This window comes from Petromyzon marinus, chromosome 5 (genome assembly GCF_048934315.1).
Source record: "Petromyzon marinus isolate PM22_M1 ecotype Great Lakes invasive population chromosome 5, UKy_Petmar_22M1.pri1.0, whole genome shotgun sequence".
Taxonomy (NCBI): Eukaryota; Metazoa; Chordata; class Hyperoartia; order Petromyzontiformes; family Petromyzontidae; genus Petromyzon; species Petromyzon marinus.
This window is the reverse complement of record NC_133671.1, coordinates 11477265-11504900: the sequence shown is the minus strand read 5'-3', so window position 1 is coordinate 11504900 and position 27636 is coordinate 11477265. Positions and strand designations below refer to the sequence as shown.

General features: G+C 43.7%; 1 protein-coding gene and 1 long non-coding RNA gene across 6 annotated transcripts in view; both read left to right on the top strand.

The window, feature by feature from the left end:
* Positions 1-27636, top strand: part of LOC116939054 (transmembrane protein 132E-like) — a 456039-nt gene that overhangs the window by 282105 nt on the left and 146298 nt on the right. The gene's annotated exons all lie outside the window — the stretch shown is intronic.
* Positions 7245-13695, top strand: LOC116939055 (uncharacterized). The gene is made up of 2 exons (XR_004402367.2): positions 7245-10896; positions 11310-13695. It is a non-coding gene; the product is annotated as an uncharacterized LOC116939055 (long non-coding RNA).

Sequence of the window (27636 nt, the reverse complement as noted above, 5' to 3'; positions counted from 1 at the left end):
ACAATATCGTTGCAATTTAGCATCCCAACGCACGAGGAGTCCATCATGCATGGCGACTACTGGGCCAGCCGACGGAGCCGAGCTCCGGGTCTTAGACCCAACCCGGCGTCGCAGCCGCAGCAGAGAGGAATCCTCCATCTGCATCTGGGACCATACCTCCCGGGAGAGTCCCAGACCAAAATCCCAAGGCAACGCCCCACCCGGAGAGGGCGCCGCGTCGGCCGATGCAACCAACTGGGCCGCGGTATCCACTGGGGCCTTACAGCGGCTGGAACCCAGAGCGCAGGCGCACTCGCCCACCGGGGGCCGCCTGGAAAGGCCGTCCGCATTCCCGTGCAGAGTCCCCTTCCTGTGGATGACATCGAAGGGGTACTCCTGGAGAACCTCTAGCCAGCGAGACAGCTGACCCGAGGGCTGGTCAATTCGGAGGGAATATTGCAGGGCTGCATGGTCGGTCCGGACGGTAAACCGGCGACCATACAAATATGGCCTGTACAATTGGACGAAGAAAACAATGGCCAGCAGCTCCCTCCTGGTCACACAGTACTGCTGCTCAGTGGGGGACAAAACACGGCTACCGTAGGCCATCACCCGCTCTACCCCATAGACAACCTGAGCCAGGACAGCCCCAATACCCGTGTCACTGGCGTTGGTGTCGAGGAGGAATGGCCGGGAGAAATCCAGGTACCCCAAGGGCGGCGCATCTGCTAAGGCCGTGCGAAGCGCCGCAAAAGCGGCCTCCTCCTCCTTCCCCCAGCGAAATTTCTATCCCTTGGCAGAAAGTGCATGTAGTGGCTTCGCAATAGTCGCAAAATTGCGGACGAACTGGCGATAGTATGATGCAAAGCCCACAAAGCTACGCACCTCAGCGACAGATGTAGGAGTCGGGCACATCCGGACACAAGCAGTCTTTTCCGGATCCGTGGCCACACCTGACGCGCTAACAATGTGGCCCAAATACATCACCGATGGTTGCAGCAGGTGGCACTTCTGAGGTTTGAATGTTAAGCCCGCAGTGCGCACTTTGGCGAACACCACCTCCAAACGCTGCAAGTGTTCGTCAAACGTACATCCAAAAACGATAACGTCGTCCAAGTAAATCAAACAAGACTCCGCCAAGACCAATTCCATGGGGTGCTGAAAGGTGGCCGGGGCCGAATGAAGACCCATAGGGAGCCGATTGAATTGGAACAGCCCCTGGGGTGTGCGGAACGTGGTCTTTGGCCTGGAGGCCTCATCCAATGGTAACTGCCAAAAGCCCAAAAGCAAATTGAGGGTCAAAAAGAACTACGCACCCGAGAGGGCGTCGAGGGAATCGTCCATGCGAGGCAAGGGATATGCATCGGCCACTGAAATCTTGTTCAATCTACGGAAGTCGACGCAGAAGCGGAGTTTCCCGTCCCGTTTCTTGACTCGCACGATGGGGGCTCCCCAAGGGTTAGTGGAAGGAGAGATAATGTCCGCCGCCAACATGTCATTAACTGCGGAGCGGACATTATCCTTTTCCGCTGGGCTAAAACGGTGTGAATTCAGTCGAATAGGGGCCGAGTCGCCCATGTCGATATGATGTTCCAGGAGAGTGGTACGGCCCAGATCGAATTTGCTCTGGCTGAATACATCGGCGAATCTGACGATGAGATTGCGGAGCCGCTGGCGCTCCTGGGAGGACAACAAGGCGTTCTCAATGCACAACGCATCAATCCATGATGCGTCGCCCCCCCCCCCCCCCCCCCCCCACGGGGAGTACTCCCGCCACCACCCCTCCCGGCGGCTCAAGGATGCCGGGAGGAGGGCCTGGGGTGGCATGCGCCAACACAGCACCAACAGGGACGGCGATCGGCGCGGGCCCCGAATTTAGGACCTGCAAAAAAAGTTCCTGGCCCGCAGCCACGGCTGTGAAAGCGCCCACCAGCCTGTCGAATCTCGCAAAATAATTGGAAGGAGACAGGATGATGCCTGCCTCCGGGGACTGCAACGTCAATGGCCTGCGCAGCCTGAGGGGAAGCAGGATCTGCGACCCGGGTGGAACCATCACGGATTTTGTGGTCATAGCCCGTACACTGGTGGCCAGGGGAGCTACGACAGAAGGGGACTACAGGAAATGTAGCCAGTCTCCCGACGGCATCTCCACACACCCCTGGTCGACCAGGATCCGAACAGGCATTTTGGTCAAAAAATCGGTGCCTAATAGGCACGGTACGGCCAGAGTCCTAGAGACCAACACAGGTCCCCGAAACACGATCTCCCCGATCGCCACAGACGCGACGACATGACCCAAAATACCGAGGCTACTCCCGTTGGCAGCCACGCACGCCCCGCGAACCGGCCGCAATGGCCCCACACTGTGCGGCAGCGACCGGAAAACGGCCTCGGACACAATGGTGGTGGACTCCCCCGTGTCCACCAGGATCCTCACGTCGACCCCCTGCACGTGCCCCACCACGGTCGAGGACCCGACAGCGGTGGCCACCACGCGATGCGTGAGGGCCCGCCACTGGCAAGTCCCTCTGGGCCACCCGATCGTCGAGCGCACCCCCCTGTACCCCGAACTGGACCCCCCAGAGATGGGCCCATGAAGATGGACCCTAACCCTACGAGATGCCTGAGGTGGAGAGAGCGGCCGTGCGATGGATGCGTCGCGACTTGCCTGTTGCCCGGGAGGCTCCGCTGCTGGAGGGACGCCCGCAGGAGGAGAGGCCTTGGAGAAGCCCCGGGCTCATTGTTGCACCCCCTCTCAAAGTGGCCCACCTGGCCACAACAAAAGCAGGTGGCTCGCCCCCGGGCCTGCGAACGGTGAGGTCCTGCCCGCCACGGCCCCCCTGGCCGGCGAGCATACCTAGCGTCCCCACGGTGGTCATAGGCCCCCGCGGCCACGAGGGCATCCTCCCCGCTGGGCGGCGCCACCGCTGGCGTCGCTGGGGCACCCACGCACGCCACCATCGCTGGAGGCCGACGCAGCGCAAGATGGGCTTGAATATTTTGCGCGACGGTCAGCAAAGTGGCCTTGGCCTCTGCCCCGATGGACATCACAATCCTCAGCTCCCCTGCGAGGACCAGCAGCCTCTCCAGGACCAGGGAGTCCAGCGCAGTCCCTTCCACGTCGGGATATGCAGCCCGAGCCAATGCGAGGAGGGAGCAGCGGAACGCAAGAGGCGATTCCCCCTCCTCCCTGCGGCGGGCGGTGAACTTGAGGCGCGCTTCGTCTGGTGGCTCGAACACCTCGGCCATCTGCTGGTAGGCCAACTGTAGCGTCGCCTTCGCCGCTGGTGGGATGTTCAAAAAGGTGTGCAGTGCCCTAGCATCCAAGCATGTGGGCAGTGCGAGCAGCGCCTCCTCTTCCGGCCAGCGCACGGACCGACAGGCCGCATCAAACCTGGCCTGAAAATCCAGCCAGTCCCCCTTCGTGGACACGAATGGCGCCACAGGGGGCAGCGGTCTCAGCCGAAGGTGAGCCGACCCATCCCCCGGCCTATACTCACCCACAGCAGCGATCGCTGGTGTCGCCGCAGCCGCAGCTGCCTCGCCCGGACCCGGGGCCCCGGCAGGCTGCAGGCATATCGCCTCCCGCCCCGTGACTGCCGCCTCCCCCGCCGCCTCCCCCGCCGCCTCCCCCGCCGCCTCCCCCGCCGCCCCGGCTCGCAGGCAAAATGGCGCCCGCCGGCAGCATCGCAGAAAAAATGGCGGCGCCCTGTCCCGGTGCGGCGGTTGGTGAATTGGCGCCAACCGGGAGTTCGACGGGAAGCGCGGCCTCGGCAACGTCGTGATGGCCGTGCGCCACATCGCCCCCCGCGTGTGTGCGCACCCCCACCTCGAGCAGCGCGGCGGTGAGCTGTGCCACCGACTGCTGGAGCAGCTCTAGCTGGGCAGCTACGCCGCGCCACACGTCGGCTGGCGGCGCCGCAGCTTCCCCAGCCGCCGCCTCCCCCGGCTCCAGCCGGGCCACCTCCCCGGGGCACGTATCCGGGGCCCCGACCTCCATGATCTTCGCCAGGGCCACGTCACTGTCTTCCTCTTTGTGCGCTGGTACACCAGGCGCGGTCTACCGACTCGCGCCAGATTTGGACATGGTCGCGAGCATGGAAGCCACTTCTGACACCAGTTGTTGTGGTGTAAATGACGACACGGAAGACAGACGTTGTCGGGGCTGATGCCAACAGTTTATTAAGGGCTATCGCCTAGCTTTTGGGGAAGGGCTAACACGGGACTTGGGGGTTAAGCTAAATCTCCTCAGGGGAAAGGTACTGGGAACCCCTACGCCCCCCCAGGCTAACGGGCTCTCCCCGTAGCGCTGACCAACTCGGCCAGCCGGGTCAAGTAGCCCCCCTACCCTGGGTCCCCACTTCCCTACCGCTCACGACCCCGGCTCCTCGCGAAGACCTAGAACACGTCACGGGTCCTCCCTCAAATACCCCGAGGGGACATGACGTCACTCCTCCCGAGGCGAGTGTGACATTCCGTCACCCCTCTACTCCTCAACACATGTAACGAGCTCAGCTTGTTACCTGTATAAAAGACACCTGTCCACAGAAGCAATCAATTAATCAGATTCCAAACTCTCCACCATGGCCAAGACCAAATAGTTCTCCAAGGATGTCAGGGACAAGATTGTAGACCTACACAAGGCTGGAATGGGCTACAAGACCATTGCCAAGTAGCTTGGTGAGAAGGTGATAACATTTGGTGCGATTAAATTTCGATTTAAAGCTTTCGTGACTGCAAGGATTCATCTTCCTTGGTACTTTCGGTAAAGTCACATAGAATGAGAATAAAATAATAAAATAAAGTAAGACAATAAAATTCTCACGACGTTTCGGCCACAACACAAGTAGCCTTCTTCAGGTGAAAGAACAGAACTGTCGGGACGACAGAGCTTGAATGAATGCTGTTAAGATTCGTAGCGTCTTATAAGCTCGGTGAGAGGCGTGGAGAGCCTTGACAAAAGAGTTTACCTATCAAAGCAGGATAATTTAGCATTGAAATAGCTGAGGGATTAGCTTGTGACAGAAACGACATATTTCGGACCGCATCCACGAACATAAAGCAGACTTGAAACACGGGAGGACAAATTCTTCTGCCATGGCAGATCACTGTTATAATTCAGTGGGTTCATGTGACATTGACTTCTCTAAGACGGAGGTTCTTTGCAAGCCAACTGGCTACCATGAGAGTTTCGTTCATCAGGCCATCCACATATACAAGCACAGAGACAATTTCAACCGAGAAGATGGATTCTGGCTTAGTAACCATTGGAAAGATGTTTTAAACCATTTCGGTTCTTAATTAATTGTATTTCACGGTGACCGTCAGACCGCAGCTCTTTCGCTGGCATTGCCTCTTAATACCTCTCACACCACGGTTAATGGTATGGTTTATAACATGGAGTATAACAGCGCATTGTAGTTGTTTCCCTCTCCCCCCTCCTCCGTTCCGAGCATGGATTGACTCGTTCGCCTGAACGTCGCTGTCCGTGGTGCTGGCGTTGAGGGGAAGGGAAAAAACACCATTTTTCGCCATATGGCATTAATATACAACGACTTATTGTTGATGGCTCAGCTGATTGGAGAGTATATAGAGTTTATTGATAACATTGATGGAGCTTATATTTTGTTTTTTTATTGGTTTACTATATGGTATTCATTATATAGTGTAGTGTATACCCAGTTGCTTTGTGATTAATAGCTCAGCTTATTGAAGAATATATTAAGTACATTTATTATATTGATGTAATATAGATTGAGTTTTTTTTTCTCACATCGGTTTACTTTATGATAGTTGGTAGTTGGAGGCCTTTAGCGTCCATATACTAAATGCCTCTATTGATATGTAAACTTTGACTTTAGCACAGCTATTTCTGTCACAAGCTAATCCCTCAGCTATTTCAATGCTAAATTATCCTGCTTTGATAGGTAAACTCCTTTGTTAAGGCTCTCCACGCCTCTCACCGAGCTTAAAAGATGCTACGAATCTTAACAGCATTCATTCAAGCTCTGTTGTCCCGACAGTTCTGTTCTTTCACCTGAAGAAGGCTACTTGTGTTGTGGCCGAAACGTCGTGAGAATTTTATTATCTTATTTTATTTTATTATTTTATTCTCATTCGACGTGACTTTACCGAAATAACCAAAGAAGATTAGGTGTGATTATTCGCAAATGGAAGAAACACAAAAGAACTGTCAATTTCCCTCGGCCTGGGGCTCCATGCAAGATCTCACCTCGTGGAGTTGCAATGATCATGAGAACGGTGAGGAATCAGCCCAGAACTACACGGGAGGATCTTATCAATGATCTCAAGGCAGCTGGGACGATAGTCACCAAGAAAACAATTAGTAACACACTACGCCGTGAAGGACTGAAATCCTGCAGCGCCCGCAAGGTCCCCCTGCTCAAGAAAGCACATATACATGCCCGTCTGAAGTTTGCCAATGAACATCTGAATGATTCAGAGGACAACTGGGTGAAAGTGTCGTGGTCAGATGAGACCAAAATGGAGCTCTTTGGCATCAACTCAACTCGCCGTGTTTGGAGGAGGAGGAATGCTGCCTATGACCCCAAGAACACAATCCCCACCGTCAAACATGGAGGTGGAAACATTATGCTTTGGGGGTGTTTTTCTGCTAAGGGGACAGGACAACTTCACCGCATCAAAGGGACGATGGACGGGGCCATGTACCGTCAAATCTTGGGTGAGAACCTCCTTCCCTCAGCCAGGGCATTGAAAATGGGTCGTGGATGGGTATTCCAGCATGACAATTACCCAAAACACACGGTCAAGGCAACAAAGGAGTAGCTCAAGAAGAAGCACATTAAGGTCCTGGAGTGGCCTAGCCAGTCTCCAGACCTTAATCCCATAGAAAATCTGTGGAGGGAGCTGAAGGTTCGAGTTGCCAAGCGTCAGCCTCGAAACCTTAATGACTGGGAGAAGTCTTCTTCAGGTTCTTTCGGTAAAGTCACGTAGAATGAGACTGTCTGGAGGACAGTGCTGGAGCTCCAGCGCTGTCCTCCAGACAGTCTCGTCCCTTCACCTGATGAAGGCCGCTTGTGTTGTGGCCGAAACGTCGTGAGAATTTTATTGAGTTATTTTATTTATTAATTTATTATTTTATTCTCATTCTACGTGACTTTACCGAAAGAACCAAAGAAGATGAATCCTTGCAGTCACGAAAGCTTTAAATCGAGACTTGGAGAAGATCTGCAAAGAGGAGTGGGACAAAATCCCTCCTGAGATGTGTGCAAACCTGGTGGCCAACTACAAGAAACGTCTGACCTCTGTGATTGCCAACAAGGGTTTTTCGACCAAGTACTAAGTCATGTTTTGCAGAGGGGTCAAATACTTATTTCCCTCATTAAAATGAAAATCAATTTATAACATTTTTGATATGCGTTTTTCTGGATTTTTTTGTTGTTATTCTGTCTCTCACTGTTCAAATAAACCTACTATTAAAATTATAGACTGATCATTTCTTTGTCAGTGGGCAAACGTACAAAATCAGCAGGGGATCAAATACTTTTTTCCCTCACTGTAAGTATCATGTAAAATGTATGAGTTGATGTATACTTCAATTACATTTTCTTAAACCTTTTTGACTGAGCGATGTATCTGTCTAGGGGGTCTACAGTAATGTATGCAAATAATTAATGTCTCTTTACAATTATCTTACACACATTTGCCTTCTCTTGCAAATAATGCCACAGGCTCTTTATTATCTATAACTGATATGATTATTATGAATCATTCGTGTAGATTATTTCCGAAATTATATTCCAATGTTTGTATTGTGTCATGAGATGAATGACACATTGCCATCACATGCTGATAATATTCTCATCACAGTCAAAGAAAGCCCCTGGAAGTTTCCATCATAGCACTACTTCTGAAATCACATCAACAGACCACATGTATGAGCACTTGGGGCACACTGTTTAATGCCTTGCAAAGATTGCTCTTCGCTTGTTATTAAAAACACCTTTTTTCACTGATCTGAAAACTAGCCACCTTTTGTTAAAAATAACAAGTCTAATGTGAAACATTTGTTTGCTTACTGCCATTAATAACCGGGCTGAGATCATTAACTTGCTCCACTTTGGAACTGGGTTTAATTGTGGCAGCGACCTGAATTTGAACTCAGGCATCAGAGGTGCCAGCTCAGACCTCTGACCCCTAAGCTACCAGGATACCAGTAGCCTTCTTGATTATATATAAATAACGTGGCAGGAATTTAACTGTTAACTCCATAGCAGTCTCATACTGTTATTCACACTCCCATGTAGTGTTGGATTTTAACTTTCAGCATTTGAAGACATTATTTAAATTCATTGCAATTTATTTTCATCTGTAGGAAGCTGTAAAGAAGACATCTACTTTTCTCATTGCAGTTTTCAGGGAATAATATTTTCACGAAAATAAGCACATTTTTTTAGTGTGGAATTATCATTTGCATCTCTTTGTGATTGTTGATTCAACTATATCCATAAACTGCTCATTAAAATAGTATTTTATATATATATTTTCGGAACAATTACAGTATTTCCTCATGAAGAAATTTGGCAATGTTACGGGTATTTATGTCCATTTCCATTACTCTATTTTAGTATTTGGCACAAAACAAAATGTGCTGGTGTATCTAAAAAAATGTCTCACTACATAAGAACGTGACCCAAACTTCGTGTCAAGTAATAATAATGTTAGGATCAAAGACGTTTAAATGCTGGCATATTTGGTCTCTTAATCACACTTCCATCATTGCTACTATGTGGTACGCTCATGGACATTTTGAGAATACCACATTTCCACGAGGATAAAAATAAACATTAGATAGTTTTATAATTAAGACATGCGTTGATGTAATTTGATTGCTTGAACATAGCTGTTAATACCCCTAAATGCAGCTTGAATAGCAGCAGAAAAAAGGTTAATATGCAAAACAATAATTAATTTTATAATGTTATGCAGGTCACCATAAATATTCATGAACGATCACATATCACAAACCTGGTGTGAAGGACAACAGTCCACTTCCAAATCCCGCTCTTTTTTCTGCATCACGTTTGGCTGATGGGAAACAGCATGCCTGATGCCACAGCTATGATTGACAAATAAACCTTCAAGGGCAGAAAGGCAATCTTCCCAGCATGTCTGATCTTCTGTGTTGATCAGTTCAAACTGTTTCTTTTCTGCAAAAGTCTTCCCATCAAAACAGAAATGTGAGCAGCTTCATTTGTATCTCTGGGTTCACTTCCCACCTCCCCCCTCCCCCCCAAAAAAAGTTATCCTAGTCCCTACCATGAAACATCTGATGGAAAATACAACTTTTGTGAAATGCATTTACTGCACTGTACAATACTATATAAATTTAGCAATGTTTTGCAGCACTTCATTCTACATATTTCTGTCTCCAGTGAGTTATATTGAAATATTATACAATAACCTTGTGTGTATCCATTTATATGCCATGCTCTGTAATACCGTTGTATTAATTCCCAAACTCTGCATTTTGCTCAAACGAATGCTAAGTTCATTGCATTATTCCATTTTTCTAATCTTTCTGCTGAATTTACTTATTATTTCGGTTGTCATTCATAACACTTGTAGTTAGTTGTCTTTTCACGCATGTAAAAATCCAGTTGAATCATTGGTGGCTGCCCAGCTTCGAAACCATAAAATCAGTGATGCTGGCCTATTGCTTGAACAGAAAACTAAACACATGAATCAATAATACATAATAAGTAACATTATTTGGCAATGGTCCAATGGATAAAGAGACTTATAGAATTGAATTCACAAGTAGTTATGTGACATCATGGCATATGTGCTATGCAATGTCACCTATTATATATTTTCCTTTTCATCCAGTGTTATTGATGAATGTTTAGATTTTTGTTGTTGATATTTGTGCTTGTGCACTACGGCCAACGCAGCATCACCAAGTACATCGCTTTAACAGTCTTAGTCCCCTTAATCATGAGTATATCTGGCACGTGGTTTTCAGTGTTCATACTTCTTGCTAGAAATGTATTTCAACAGTAGTGTTCCTTTTGGGATGACCGTGTGTATACAATAATAAATTGTATTTATGCATATTACAAACAATCTTTGTATGGCACTATTCGATGATACATTATTTCTTTAAGTACACAAATTTTATATCTCTATGGTCAGTTTCTACATCTCACATCGTAAGTTATTGCATTGAAAACAAATTCCGTGTTCACACGTAAAACAACAACAACTTTCTATTGTGAATGCGGTATCTGGAGTAACGAGCTATTGGAAAAAATACGCATTTCCAAAGTGCGTAGGAAATATTGGGTGTGGAAGTGGGTGTAAATTAGGGTGAAGACACATCATAGTCTTTCATCCTTGAGCTACGCTATTTAGAATTGTATAATTGTAGAGAATGAGCATTGCACTCTTAAAAAAACAGAAACGTGAAGACATTCAAGGGTGCCAAGGTAGTGAGATGTTAACTACCTCGCCTGTTATACAGGAGGCCGTGGGTTAAATCCCGACCCTGACTCCTGTATATTTGGAGTTTGCATGTTCTCCCCATGGTCGTGTAGATTTTTCTCTGGGTCCTCCGGTTTTTCCCTCCATATTTAGAAACATGTGTTTCGAGTATTTGACTGCTATATGTTTCCACATGATAAGCCACTTCGTTGAGCTATCATTTGTGATAACCAGGTCACTTCTAAATAGCGCTATACAGCTCAGTGGACCTTACATGCTAAAATAAAAACTAGTTTTATTTGAGTTCATGTCACTGAAAATTGAGGTCTTCCCATTTTTTTCCAAGGGATATTTATCCCTCACTTCCATGCTCATCAGACAAGTTGCATATGGGAACCCATATTGCAGTTCTAACCACGTGGTCTGTCAATTGGTTTACCACAGTCTATTTATGTTCAATCTTGATTTGAAGCTTTCGTGACTGCAGGAATCCATACTCACGTAGGTAGAAAAATAAAATACCTACGTGACTTTACCGAAAGGACCAAAGAGTATCTATTTATGTTGCCACTAAGTCGGTAAACAAAACAGTTGGTAAATAATAAAAGGATATTGTGAATATATGAATAGTACATTTTTCTGAAAAGCTAATAGAAAGTAGTGCTATTTCATACTCTTTGGTTTTTTCGGTAAAGTCATGTAGGTATAAAATAAAATAAATCACGACGTTTCGGGCGCAACACAAGCGTCCATCATCAGGTGGGAAACGCTTGTTTTGCGCCCGAAACGATGTGATCTATTTTATTTTATACCTATGTGACTTTACCGAAAGAACCAAAGAGCATGGATTCCTGTAGTCACGAAAGCTTCAAATCAAGATAGTGCTATTTCCCCACTCGAGGGTAAAAATGTACAAGCCGATCAGAACATTTTAACTTGTTTACCTTTATGGAATTTGAGATATTTTTTTTGGATTTGTTAATTAAGTCACGTAATTTGATTCTGCTCATTGCAATAAACAAGAACCATTTCATATTTAGATTAAAACAAATATAAGCTTCATACATTTTCTGGAAACAATGGACAGAAAATGTTTGCCATATTGAAATAATGGAACCTAGTCTGCAATGTGTTTTGAAACGTGCAGCTAATACACATGTTGATGTGTTTTAGGCAGCTATATACCATTTTTTATGCTGAAGTTTGTAAACTGCAGCTTATATGTGAAAAGTAATCGTGACGCAAAGTCTATAATGTAAAAAAAAAATTCAACACAGCTCACACTGCAAATTTGTCTTGTAACTATATTATCCTGCTGCTAACTAAATATTCACTTCAAAACGATTTTAATGCAGCTTACAGCTTTGTTTTTTTCTCAATATATTGACCTGCTATGTAACGCAATTTTTGTTCCTGGCTAGTAAGTGTTATTTCGTAATTGCTTATGCCTAAAACGTATAGAAAATGGCTATTATTCCCCACAAACTTTGCTTTTGTGACCAGGACAATAGTATTTTGAAATGTACCTATTTTCAATGAGAAAACGGGCGAATTTGTGTATTTTCGTTCACATAAAGTCATACAAAAATAACATGAATCAAAATTAACATGTATTTATTCTAAAGCAATAGAAAATTACTACAAAAGATTTAGAAGTGAGTAGTTTTTCGAGATTCACGATTATACTGTAAAACACTTTCATGAATCAGCATCAAAATGTAGTCTCCCATCATGTTCTCGTTATACTGTCCTTGGTAGCGGCATTAAAAGTCCAGTATATCCTGCTGGAAGCGTTCGCCTTGCTCCTCAGAGTACGCTCCCATGTTCTCCTTGAATTGATCAAGATGAGCATCAAGGATATGGACTTTGAGGGACATCCTACAGCCCATTGTGTTGTAGTTCTTCATCAGAGTCTCAACCAGCTCCACATAGTTTTCGACCTTGTGATTGCCCAGGAAGCCACGAACCACTGTGGCAAAGCTGTCCCAAGCCACTTTCTCCTTACTAGTGAGCTTCTTGGGGAATGAATTGCACTCCAGGATCTTCTTTATCTGTGGTCTGACGAAGACACCGGCTTTGACCTTTGCCTCAGACAGCTTAGGGAAGAAGTTTTGAATTGTACTTGAAGGCTGCCGACTCCTTATCTACAGGTCTGACAAATTGTTTCATGAGGCCCAATTTGATGTGCAGTGGTGGCATCAGCACCTTCTGGGGGTCCACCAGTGGCTCCCACTTGACGTTGTTCCTCCCCAAAGAGAACTCGGTCCGCTGTGGCCAGTCCTGCATGTGGTAGTGCGCCTTGTGTCCCTGTTGTCCCAAAGGCAAAGATAGCAGATAAACTTGGTAAAACCATTTGTAGACCCATCAGGAGTGCCACCATTTTGAAGTCTCCGATGACCTCCCAGCCATACTAATCATTTTTTAAGGCGTCCAGCAAGGTCCTGATGCTGATGTAATCCTCTTTGAGGTGCACCGAGTGAGCCAGGGGAAGAGACGGATACTTGTTAGCACGGCTTTGAGGCTCCAGGATAAGCTGTCAATGAAGTGGCGCCACTCATTCTGGTTACATGCGATTCCGATTTCCTCGAACAGACTGGTCACATTGTGGCAGAAGCAGAGCCCATCTTGACGGGTGAAGAAGCTGCAAAAAGGTTGATGACACTTCCTCTGATCTGCGACTTGCACACTTTCATCCAACAAGTTCCACTGCTTCAGCCTCGACGTCAAAAGCTTGGTGAGACCAAGATATCTGATCAAGTCGTTGAGGTATTTTTGGTTGGGGTAGTAGGGGTTCCTCTCCTCAGCTCCACCTCTGAAATTGTCATCTGGGTCTACAACGTCTTCCTCGCTCTCAGACTTGCTGCTCTCTTCTAAAGACTGCTCTCTCTTCAGAGGAGTGGGTACGGGGTGCTCATTTCAGTGTGGCACCGGGCGATGGATGAAGGAACGTCCGGACACATGATAGCAGGTGCATTCTTGCCAGTCCGACGTTTGGAAGGGTCCATCATGCAGAAGTAGCAGTTGCTTGAGTGGTCAGTGGGTCCCCGCCAAATTCTTGGGAAAGCAAACTTCATGGCTGTCTTTTCCCCTCTGTACCATCCTACAAAAATACATTTATTTCACCCATGACTAATGTGTAAGAGATGCTCGCAACATTTTTCATACATGATATATATTTTTTCAATCCCATTGAAAATTGTAAAACGTTTTTAAATAAATAAAACTTTTACAATAAAATTCAGAGCAACAATTGTCCATCTTACCTTCAAGAGTTTGTTTGCATTGCTCGCAGATGAAATGAGGTGCCCAGGGTTTGTCTTGATCCCCAACAGGCATGCCGAAATATGCCTTGTAGGCCTCACACATCTTAGCAGATGCTTCCACAGAGTAATTTTTCGCTCGTCTTGATAACTTGGCCGCAGACATAGCAAAATACATCTGCCGAATGCTTGCAGCCTCTGGATGCCATCTCATGAAAATGCAGATATGTATCCCCTTATGCAGCTGGAATTAAACTGAACTGGTGGGCTTATGGCCTCTGTATATATACTACTACTTATATTACTGGAAAGTTCTAGAATTTTGTAGAAGTTACTCCAAGTTTACTCAGCACTGCATCTATCTGGAATGTTCTGGAAAATAGATCTGAACAAAGTCCCATCAGTGAGCACCTCCAGCAGGCAAGACTGCATTGGCTGGATCATGTAGCCCGCATGCCCAGCCACCGGATGCCTAAACAGCTCTTGTTTGGTCGAATAGAGCGGGCTAAACGGGCACGCACACGCTAGAAAAGAGATGGAGTGATGTGGTACAAGAGGATGTGGAGCTGAGTGGACTTGCCAATGACTATTACCAGTGATGTCAAGATCGGCCTTTGTGGAGGAGGCTCGTGAAGGACGCTACTGGGCAGTTGGAGGCAATTGTCCAACAACGGTGGGTAGAAGAGCGATGCTCACAATGAGCGGAGAGCCGGGTGGCTAAAACATAGCAAGTTGGCACAGTAAGAGGCACAGGTGGTGCCCCTTACTGTGCCAGTCATCTCAGTCAGTCGACCCATGGCACCTAGGTCTGTCCCGTGACCTCCTGCCAGTGGGCGTTCGACACTTCACGTGGCCTTAATGTGCACATAGCCTTGCACAAGTGCCATGGTGATGTCACCGACGCTTAGTGGCGAATGGTGGTTGTTGTTGTATACAAAGAAGGTGAGAGATAGGTGGTGAGAAACAGGACTATATAATATTAAATGTTTTCCTGGCTGGCTGGCTATCTGGGAGGGATGGCTATATAGACAGTCACATTCAAAGGTTCAAAGTGACAAATAAAATGGAGCAAAAGCTTAAAACTATGGAAATAAGCATGGGAAGATTCATGCTTGGGATTACACTCAGAGGTAGGGAACAGGACACATGGATAAGAGAACAAATGCAAATCGGAGACATCATGTAAAGAATCAAGAACAATTTATTGTATTCTCTGGGTTTTTCGGTAAAGTCACGTAGATAGGTTCAAATTCGTGAATATAAAATCAACAAAAAACTACGACGTTTTGCTCTCAACACAAGCGATCGTCATCTGGAGAAAAAAAGAGGGGTAAAGCTGCTGAGGCAGACTGTTTTAAAGGTTTAAAATGGGTGTAGCCTACGGGTCATGAACGAAGTGGGCGGGGCTAGTGATGTTAATGTGAGAAATTAGCATGTTAATGTAAGATCGGAGAGCGGCCTCCATGACAATGGCATGGAGGTGGCTATGTTAATGTGAGAGATTAGCATGTTAATGTGAGATCGCAGAGCCACTACCACGTCGAGGTCGGCGCGTGGAGGTGGCAATGATGGTGTTAAATAATTTTACCTGTTAATATAAAATTGGAGAGCCGAAACCATGGGGAAAATACAAATTTACATCGGAAGGTGGCAGGATGGGAACATCACAGCCAGTTATGAGTTAAACTGGTTAATGACGTCCTTCCAATGATTGCCAGGTTTGTACCCATCCTCTCGGTTGAAATTGTGTCTGTCTGTATATGTGGATGGCTTCATGAACGAATCTTTGTTGATAGCCAGTGGGCTTACAAAGTACCTTCGTATTTTTTTCCTCCTGATAACGATCGCTTGTGTTGTGATCGAAACGTCGTGGTTGTTTATTTTATTTTCATTAATTTGAACCTATCTACGTAACTTTACCAAAAGACCCAAAGAATATGAATTCCTGCAGTCACGAAAGCTTTAAGTCAAGAAAAATAAATTGCTTCGAGTAGATCACATTGGCTAGATGAAATGGTGCCCGATGGACGAGATTGGTGATTGAATGGTGAAAGCCAAAGAGGAGAATGCATCAAAAAGAACAATATCATGGAGATGGAGCGATGAGATTGGTTCCTGTACAGGAGTGAGATGAATAGTAGCACCCTTGGTCTGTGAGAGATGGAGCCTTGATGGAGCAGTGTACAGATAACGGCTGACGATGATGGTGACGATGGCACATTAATTAATTAATGTACCTCAATTATTGAATGTTGCCTCAAAGGCTGAAAGAGGAATGCGTTTATCATATTAGCGACATCATATACATTGTTGATACAACATTCGGAAAACTTTCTCGTGGCAATATACAATACTTATTTTACTGCATAAATGTTTTACGGTATGCATTTGCTGTTTAACCTTGGTAGTTTTTAAGGCAGTTTTCTGTGACTGAGAACACGTAGCAGAAATGTTGATTCTTAAAAACTCCACAAATTGTGTTTTGTGAGTACGAATAAACACATGCACACCTGGTGTGTTTACTAGCTAGTCAATATAAAAGTAAGGCCGTACTAATTAGGCATTTACAATTAATCTATTTAATTATGTTTTAGCCTTTGCTTTCATATCGTCTCAAGACAGCTTTCTCTCCCAGTAGACAGTAAAAATAATTTTGATGGTTTTTTTGCCATTACAAAAAAATAGGGAGATGTTTATATATAGTAAGTCACCTTCTGACAAGTATTTATTGCATCAAATGTTTTGTCATAAACAAACGGGACGTGTTATTATTTATATTGCTCTGTAATAATGTTTTCTTCGTGTGTTAGATACAACTGAAGCGTGATTTTTGCTTTATAAATGTTACGAACAAACAGCACTTGTTGACCTAACGACTGTAGTTTCTAGGTAATTCAGTACATACAGTAACTGTTACATATAGTGTAATTGTCCCTGTGTTGTCTGCCTAATCCCATTGTCACGGGGTAATGTTATAATTTAACTGGACTTGGAAATCTGTGTACCATTTTTTTTAAAATTGGGGTTGTATGCCACCTCGCTCCACCTTTGTCTCTATGGCAAGATTGTACTGTACATGCAAGTGGCTGCGCTTATGTTGTAAACATTATATTGCTTAGTGTTTTGTTTTATTCAACCCCCGTTACAGTGAGAATACAACATATTGTAAGATACTGTACATGTTTTAAATGATGAACTATCGCTGAATAATGATACTACTACCCATGTTGACAGACATCACATTCCTTATTCTTAGTTTTTTCGGTAAAGTCACGTTGAAGAGAAACAACAAAATAACAAAATATATATAAAACAATAAAAAATTCTCACGACGTTTCGACCATAACTCAAACGGTCATCATCAGGTGTGTCGGTTTGCATAAATAACAAAATATATATAATATATATAATAACAAAATATATATAAAACAATAAAAAATTCTCACGACGTTTCGACCATAACTCAAACGGTCATCATCAGGTGTGTCGGTTTGCATAAATTGCAAACCGACACAAATTGCAAACCGACACACCTGATGATGACCGTTTGAGTTATGGTCGAAACGTCGTGAGAATTTTTTATTGTTTTATATATATTTTGTTATTTTGTTGTTTCTCTTCAACGTGACTTTACCGAAAAAACTAAGAATATGAATTACTGCAGTCACGAAAGCTTTAAATCAAAATCACATTCCTTGGCAACATGCACAATTACCAAGTTGCCACCTCGTTTGAATATAAAAGAACAAATTCCGAAGCATGTAAAATATCTGTATGTTGAACTTATTCCACACCATACGTAGCCAACCGTGCTAATAGGAGGTGTTAACGTCCTGCCAAAGTTCATGTCGATATCCATATGACACAATCAATACGCACGTGATGTGAACAACGCATGGATTTGTATCTTGTTTTAAATTGGAAATACAACTGATGTTTACACCTATGTATCTAATTACTATAGTTTTCCAATTCAGCACTCCATGCCTCTTCACAGTCCATATTTTATTGTTTGACAGTATTTTCAGTACTTTAGGTAATGATCCAGTACAATATTTAATGATTGTTAAACATATAATTGCGTACCTTACCAGTGGATCCCCATGTTTGGAGCATCAGAAGTACTTTTTGTGAGGTTTCGTACTTTTGTCTGAAAATCCAATGATTTTTATACTAATCTTCGATCACAGGCCGATAGATAAGTTATAATTTAATCATCAATCTGAATGTTGGTAATGCTAATGTTTGAATTGTAAAATAAATAAATAAATAAAAATGTTACGTTAAATATTCAGATTTCAGGATTACACTATTGAATGATAATCGTTTTGTTACAATTTTAGCAAATATAATACCAATATGATCGTCATAAATATTTTATAAGCAATCTTAAAAAAAAGTATACTCAAGATATGCATGGCTAAGTGTGTAATTCATTAAGACACGCTAGTTTTCGAAAGTCTCTAGACATTAGCACTGTTGGCTACATATGCTGTAAAAGTTCAGCGTACATACATAGTTAATGTTTAAAATGTGGCTGTAAAACAATGAGCAGATGTTTACACGTGCTAAATTGTAAGCATCAGCAGACAAGCAGAGCGAACAGGACATTTTATGTAGTTATATGTTGGTGTGTTTCTTTTTCAGTCATAGCCCAAACACATTATCAAGTGGGCCGAGAAATGGTTCTCAAACCAGTGACCCCTGAACACAGAGGGATATGTCACTGGAGCATGCAGTCAACTCAAAATATGCCATGCTGGAGAACTCCATTGATTTTATATCAGATTATAATGCCTGTCTCTGTGTGACTGCTTTCAATGAACATAACTGTTCTTAATCGGTTTACTGTAAATCTACAATGACATCTCTACGATTTGCATTTTTCGAAGCTGTTACAAGTTATACAATTATACGTGCCTCGTTCAAATGTTTCCTTTGTGAAGTCCTGAGTGTAGGTTGTGAGCCTGCGTATTGGTTATTAATCCTTATTGTGCAGATGCATGTATCCTCAATGTAACAAAGACTTGTTGTATCTCACTATGACCGCTAGCAATAACACCAAGGTTAAATTGTTTGGGTTTGACATTCTATCAATACGGTTCACTGAGTTCACATTTTACACAATTCAGTCTGCAATGGGACGTCTATTTGCCATTCTAATGGTTTATCTTGAAATTTGTGTCCATGGTAACTGTTGACTTAGTAATGACATTGTAATGTGTTTGCTGTCACGAAGTTATGAATTGTGATCTGATAAAGTTGGGTGCACTCTGCGTGACTTGATCATCATCAGTCGCTTGCCCCTGGCCGAAGTGGAGCAGTCCCCACAATCTGTTAGGCGGCCATATCCTGAACACGCCACCACGCTGAGCACAGTCAAAGGCCAGGAATTTGGCCACATGCATGAATTAATAATAAAATGATAATTTTTTTCAATATTGTGTCCAACAATCATCAATAAATTATACCTTTAATGTAAAACTCACTGTGAATTAACCAATGTCATTTCAGCTTGCAATGGAAGTGCCTATTCTCAACACCATGAGTATTGCCGTTGCTATTTGCCTGAGGGTTTCAAGTTCACGATCTGGCAATTCGTTAAATGCTTCCTCATGATACAACTTGTGTTATTTCCCTGAAATGTTTATAGTTTATATTGACACCATTTTTTCCCCTTTTCATTTCCAGTCTGTCACAAGTTCTTCGTTTATCAAGAACTTGTTTTCACAAGGGATTACATCTTACATGTATTGCATTATTTCTAAAACTGAAATGATTTGAATGTAAATTTAATAATCAAATTTTTGCATTGCCTTAACGTGCAATGTGATTTTCATTTTCACTTTGGGAACATTTTTACGTTTGCAGTGGTCATTTACCACAATTTATTGTGCTAATCATACCAGTTCACATTAAATCTTCTCCTTGCATATTATACAAAGCCTGTCTTTGCAACAAAACATAGTTGTGGTCTATTCATTTTCGTTTTAGAGTACTGCATTTTATTTTTCTCAAGAAAAAATCACCACCACAACTCCAAGGGCACTACAGACTTGCCATTCACTCAACGATTGTATACAAAGCTCAGCATCATTAGCTCCTACTCACATCGCACCATGGAGCAGGCCAAATGGAACTAGAGACGTCAAAACGAAAACAGCAATTCAATTGTGTTTGGTGGACGACAGAATCTCATCTCAGTGCTATCACGTGTTAACAACTGATATTATACAAACTTTTTTCTGTACTTTTACTTCCACCACTTTTCTTATTTTACCGGTTTCCTGACAAACATGACCTTGGCTGCCATCCATGCCTGTGCCGTGGTGAGTAGTGGTGTTCATCGCAGTGTTGTTTTGTTTTATTTTGGCGCGGATCAATCTCATAAATGCTTCGGCAATAGTGTATCGTGTACCTAGAGTGTGCGCTGTAGTTTGAGAGTTGCTGTTTCCCCCTTTCATTTTCTCTGAAGATGTTCTAATTTAATGAGAAATTCGGTAGATATCCCATTGACATTTGAAGTATGTATGCACGCAAATTTTGAGCCGCCAATGCTGATAATATTAATATGTAAAATGTTGCTACTTTGTACGTCCAGCGTGTTGACCATTACACCACGGCATGGCAGTTGAAACAGTGGGGAAACTTGTGCATAGTCTCTGCCTTTGTCCACCCAGCAGTATAATTGTGTGTGTACCACAGTCGATCGTGCATGGTGGCGTAAAGTGTGGGTACCGCTACCTCATGGAAGAGTAGGCCAATACACCATCCAGAGGGGGCTGTTCAGATCTCCCTCCAGTGGAGGTCTTTCTGTTAGCAATGGCATAAGCAAGCAATTTCTGGGATGCACCTTTAACTTTCTTATATGTATTGGACATATTCATGGAAATCGTGAACTTATATTGAGCCTCCACACGCGATTTGATACTATGTAAGTATGTTGAAATTTGTTTGCACCGTACGTAGCCAACCATGCTCAACAGCGGTGCGTTAAAAACACATATTCATGTTGTGGAGTCTTGAGGTAAGGTTTTGAAAAAATGTCGAATGGGTTGGGTGAACAAGCAAAGGCTAAAATTGTGTGTGCAAACACATTTTGTGAAGACCATTGAGAATGAACGACCCACGTGCCCACCCACTTTTCGTTTCCCGTGAAAGTAGATTTGAATGCAAATTAGGAGTGCTTTGTGATTAAGCTTTTTGTGATGGGAGTTCACACTGGGAATTAAAAAAAAACTCTGTTGAGTTATGGAAAGCTGGCACAAACAGAGTGGGGGAATATTAACTGCATCCAAATCTAAAATCGCGCTCCTGTGTTAGAATTGCAGTGTCGTCTATGAAGCTTACCATACGATGGTTAAACACAAATGTGCATGGTTCCTACTTTTAGAAATGCCCTCTTACCCGAATTCATGTTATACAAACTCCCTATTTTCCACACCACCCTACACAATTACCATACTTCATCACAATGATCAGTGATTGGTGGTGATGGTGGAGAGCATTGACTTTGGAGCACCTCCGATGAGCACGGTTGGCTATGTACCGTGCAAAATAAGTTATACATACATACATAGTACAATATAACAGTAGACGTTGTGGCATTGCCCTATGCCTCCCACAACATAGCTGTGCAACAGCCTTGCACTCTTGTGTTATGCATGGTGCTTGCTCATCCAAACACTATCCAGGCAGAACCTTGCTTCACTTCTGACATCTGATCAGGTACATTCCGCATGATGTCGTCACAGGCTAGTTCGTTAATTAGCAACAGCTGCTTCCATAGGTAATTAAACAACATGTTGAGAAGCTATTTATCATCACCTATTGTACAACACTCAAGGTGATCTAGCGCAGCCCTCACAGCACATGCGATTTGCAGGTGAGCTACACGAGCCCGGCTTCTCTTGTTCCAACCCCCACTCCTATCCATCCCCATTCACCTCCACCCATCCACCCTCACCTAAAGATTAAGACATCAATGTCCACGGCAGCCAGTGAACACACGTGAAGGCACTGCAGCGCAGCACGGATGTGTATGTCTCTTTCTGTGTGCCTTTCATGCAGTGTTCTTGCTCATGTCAAAGTACAGGGGCATTGGCGTGGCCCAGCGTTTGCTCCTTGTTGCAAAGTTGTCTCGGTTCGAATCAAATGGCCTTTCTGGTTAATACTGCACGTGTATTAACCCTAATATTGCGTGCCTCCGTTTCACAGTGGATGCTAACGATTCTGTCAACTTATTCGCAGGAGTCGGCCATTGTGTGCCAGCGTCATGATTCAAATCTGCAATTCTACCCACAAATTACTCAATTAGGATATACGTAGCTTAGCAGGATCCTGCTGAGAAACGGCCATCAGGCTTTCCTGGCTAAACAAGTATCAGTAACAACGAAAGGTCCAGGTCTGCAGTTGTACATGCCACTGCTGGCGGAAGGGCCTCCCTTGATCTCCTCTCGTGGGTATTTAGCCAACTCATCGATGCTGACCAGACATCTTGAATGAGAATACGTTTTTCCCCTTTTTATTTGGCAACAAAACAGGTGTTAAGTTGTTAAAACACAAAACTGAAACCTTTTGCAAGGAATAATGTCTGCATTAACCACAATACTTGTGGTCAAAATGCAAACAAAAAACATGCTCTGAAAATATATGCATTGTCATTGAAACTGATTGGTCCACACCAGAGACTTTATTTTGAGCCGCGTCTCAAACGGTGTTAGAGCAGAGGATGCCAAAAGGCGTACAGCACAAAGACAATGCACTATCAGAATAAAAAGAGCTCGGGGTGAGCAAAGGGTAAAAACTTATTATATTTTGGTACTGGCAAAGGAGGTCCCATGATGTTGAAAGAGGTTGGAGCATCTACACTTCACCCCACCATACATGACCTGCCTGTCAACTGACTGTGCTGGGTAGATGGAGGCAGGGGAATTTGATGTTTCAATTGAAGTCACATTAGATGGAATCAAACTTCCGACTGCCAGATTGTAAATTCAGTTTGCTGACCATTATACCATGGAATAAGTCTTGCTGCTAATATAGCTAAGGTTTTTTTTTTCAGTTCACCTTACACTGGCATTTGCTTAATGTGTACAATATTTTCTGCGTGAAAAAATGCTTGTAAATCCTTTATACCAAGAATATTTTACAAAAGCTGTTAAACCACAGTACTTAGAATCGCTTTATATTAAACTCCTTCCTCATGTTATCTCCAGAGTTCATTTCCACATGTTTCTAGATATTTTAAGTCATTATTAGGCTGGGTAGGTAGTTGGGTGTGCTTTAAACATCATTGGAATGTATTACAGATAAACCCTAGAGGTTCCTCAACAATAACAAAACATTTTTTTACCCAATTTGGAGGGAACCATTCATGATTGTTTATACTAGGTTCATTTAATATTCGGTTTGGCATTTTCACTGAATTTTCTAACTAATGGGGTATATTCCCAGAAGAAAATTGGAAATGAGAAATAATTTAATGTCAGTCTGCTTCGTTGCATTTTGACTTTGGTGGAAGGCAACTAGAACTTCTTGTGGTACTTATTCATAGGCAAATAAATATATATTTAGCCATGCATATCTTGTGATATATTTTTTTTTCTCCCATGCATATAATGCTGACATAATTGATTGCATATCGAATTTAAATGAGGCTTAAAATTAATGCATAGCTGGTTTTTAAAGGACCATAGGAAAGGTACACTTTTCCTGATCATATTAACATTAATACTTTTACGTTTTTTTAACCCCTTTTGTATATTTCCATACCAGTCCAAAAATGTCTCTCATATTCACATATGTTTGTAAGTATGTTGAACTTTTTTCTAACTGTACACAGCCAACCGTGCTAATCGGAGGTACAGTAGAGAGAAACAACCCCATTAATACATTCACACAAAAAATATGATCATGGGGGAGACTGTGATGCAGTGGTTTGCAAAACTGTGCTGAGCTTGGTGATCTAAGTTCAATTTCCGGCTATGACTTAGATCAACAGTAATTGATATCTGAACTGATCCGTGACACCCCATGTTCCCAATCTGCACTGACCAGTGTGGTGAAGTATGGTCAAACAGCCCCTACAACCAACACAGCATGGGGAGGCCTTCACCCAGCAGATGATTGACACTGGGCTGATAATTATTATGACATCTTCTTGGTTCTTTCGGTAAAGTCAGGTAGAATGTAAATAAAATAATAAAAAAAATAATATATTTTTTATTAGGATGGAAATAAAAGATTTTTTTATTATTATTATTTCATTTCCATTCTACGTGACTTTACCGAAAGAACCAAGAAGATGAATCCCTGACTTTACCGAAAGAACCAAGAAGATGAATCCCTGCAGTCACGAAAGCTTTAAATCGATATTATTAGACAATTATGCCTAAAAACTAGAGACCACATGCAGCTTTATATTATTTCTCGTTCATTCATTGAGTTATCGTTCATTGTTTTACTCCTTTCTTCTTTTCAATGGTTGTCACGTGTACATTTGGAATTAGAATTTACATTACCATGGTGATATTCTTTGGGAATGTGTACCTTCCTCGTAAGAGTCTTTCAGTCTGCAAAGGTTATGTAAATTTCACATTTCAATTATGGCTTGTAAATTATTTGAGTTGCAGTCTTAACACTTTCAAATACAATAAGTAAATAAATGATTGCTTAAATATTAATGTTTATAATAATATTGTTTTTCCCATTTTTTCTGGCAACAAAACTGAAACCTTTTTACGAGGATTAATGTCTGCATTGACCACAATACCTGCAGTCAAAGGAGGTCTAATGGTGTAGATGCTCACCCCGAGCCCTCATTACTTTGATAGTGCATTGTCTTTAAGCTGTACGCCTTTTGGCATCATCTGGTCGAGCACCAATTGGATCGAGGCTCAAAAGAAAGCCATCCCTTGGTGTGGACCAATCAGTTTCAAGGACAATGCATATATTATCATAGTATGTTTTTTGTTTGCATTTTGACTGCAGGTATTGTGGTTAATGCAGACATGAATCCCTGTAAAAAGGTTTCAGTTTTATTGCCAGAAAAAAAGGGGAAAACCCCTATTATATTTTGGTACTGGCAAAGGAGGTCTAATGATGATATTAATGTTTACTTAAATATTGGCAATTATTAATATGGTTATTATTTTAAGACAGTTCAATGTGTAGTAGATTCAACTGAGTCGCAGATGTACTCTTTGGAGGCAACACATTTATTAATACCTACACATTAACACAAAGGGGTTACTGCCCCTTTAAAACATAACATATGGTGGTGGACCACCAGGCTAACTACGCTAGTTACTGGGAGTAGCTACAACGGACAGGACTCTGGCTTAGGTCCTTGTCCACGTGTTGGTGACTTCTTCTTGGATGTAGAACGTAGATCGTAGATCTTCAGATGACAACAGCAACGCTGAACCCCGGTCCCTGTGCGGACCCGGTTTATATGCTCCTGGGTCGTGGCTGGCCCTTCCCTTGGCTATGACCACCTTGGAGAAACCTCTTGTCGTTTCTCCACACTTCCCGTAGGATCTCACCCTGACACGTGACCACCCCATAGCCCCCACCTGGGGCCCCTGTGTAGATCTTACTGGTCACGTGCCTTCCAGGGTCAACCAGAGTGCCATGGCCTAGGGTCACCTCAACCTATGGCTGACACTCTCACACTCCCTCCTATAGGAGTCGGCGCTGCACGCCACGCGTGGTGCCACTGAGCGCTATCCCAGCGCTCACCGAGCCCCCGCTAGGGCTGGTACTAAACTCACCTACGGGGTGTTCGCGATGACAATGCATCACATGCCGTGCCTCGCTAGAGCCAGCATTACTCAGTGGCATTCACGATGTCGCTACATACGTGATGTCCGCGATGTGAGTACATCACACGCCGTGCCCCTCTAGGGCCAGCACCACACAGTGACAACCGCGATGTCACTATATACGTATTAACTCATATATATATCATCGTAATGTCTGAAACCAATTCTGGTTCTAAATAATAATTTTGCAGAATATTTATGTACGCATACTTTTTCATATTTAAGTAATTATTAGAAAACAGCTCGTTTTGCATATGCTAAATGGGCTGATTAAACAACTGTCAGTGTGATATTCCTGTAATCAAGTTAATTTATACTGATTAACTAATTTTCATATGCTAATCAGCTTCAGAAGAAGCATTTGGGTGTTTTTTCTATAACAACGTAAAAAGCATCTTCAGTAACCGCTATTTGTGTGCATCAATTGCATGTTAATGTCTAACCATTAGTACATTTGCATATTTTAATGACATATAGTTAATGTGCATGTATTTGGCAAGATTGCGAGCTAAATTTGTTGCATATATTTTACTGCAAAACATGGCCTACCAGTGGCGTATTACCGAGTGGTGCACAGTTTTGCAAAGCATGCTATTTCCATGTGGATAGTGCACATTTGTTATTTGAGCTTCATTATGTTTTGTTTTGTTACAACAAGAGTAGGACACATCTGCAGTAAGTTACATCTGCATTGTGTGAATTGTTTGAGCGAAAATGTACTTTTGTCACCTTACATGTGTAGTAGGTGCAAACTGACTCGCAGACGCACTCTTGGAAGCAACACATTTATTAACACCAACACGATAACACAAAAAGGTAACTGCCCCTTCATCAGATAACAACCTATGGTGGTGATCCACCAGGCTAACTACGCTAGATACACTCTGAGTAGCTACAATGGACGGGACTCCAGCTTGGGTCCAGGTCCACGTGTTGATGACTCTTCTTGGATGTAGAACGTGCAACGTCGATTCTTCAGGATGACAACAGCAGCCAGTGCTTCTCAGGGCTTCGGCTTATAACCTGTGTGGTGGAACTGGCCCCGCCCCTAGCCACACCCACCCTCGAACTCCCGAGGAGGATCTCCACCTGGACACGTGGTCCCCCAGCCCCATTTTGGGGGTCCCCCGGGTAGACACCTCCGGTCATGTGTCCTCCGGGTTCAACCAGAGTGCCATAGCCCCCTTGTAACCTCGTACTGTGGCCGGCACTCTCGCCCTCTACCTGTCGGGCTGGCACTTCACGCAGAGCGTGGTGCCATCCGTCACTGTCAGTCAGTGTTCACCAAGCCCCGCTAGGGCCAGTACTGCATCCACCTTCAGTGGTGTCTGCGATATCAATACATCGCGCGCCGTGCCTCTCCCAGACCGGGTTCACACAGTGACATATAGAGTGACATCCAACGATGTCACTACACATGTATGTATGCATCATTATCGTTATAATTTGTGTGGATGGATGCAGCATGTGTTAGAGGTTCATCCTGTGAACATAAATCCACCATAGCCTCTCACTAGCAGTTCGTGCAACAGAAACACTTAAGCCTAGTGATCGTTTGAAATATAATTTTGGTGACCAATATTTTTTAAACCAAATTAATTGAAGCCGATTATGCATTTGTGTGCGCATGTGTGCATGCGTGCATGCAGTTATGCACCAGCTCTTAAGTTTCCGCATGATGAGTAACGCAACAAGTTTACATTATTTTAACCACAGTGCACGGTGGGTTTCCAAACTCCTAATACCACGTGCTATGGTTTGGTCCCACCCTGTTTCTCAACCATTTTCAGTAAAAAAAAGATCTGATCATAGAGTTCCACTAGTTATTTTATTTTCATTCTGGTTGATCATCCAGATATGGAATGATGCCTGGTTTTGGAAATATAAAAAAATAACTAAGTGAGTAATCTTGGATGTGGAGGAAGGTAAATATTACTTAACTTGTTTTCCTATTTACGGTACAAATAAAAGCCCCTGATGAATGGTTAAAAATACCAAAATCAGAGAACCTCGCCCAGGCAAGGTGTACCGAGACGCCCTTGGAAGCAGGCCGAGGGGTGGTGTTCACCAGCAAGTGCCTGGTGGCTGAGTGACCCACGTAATCCGGT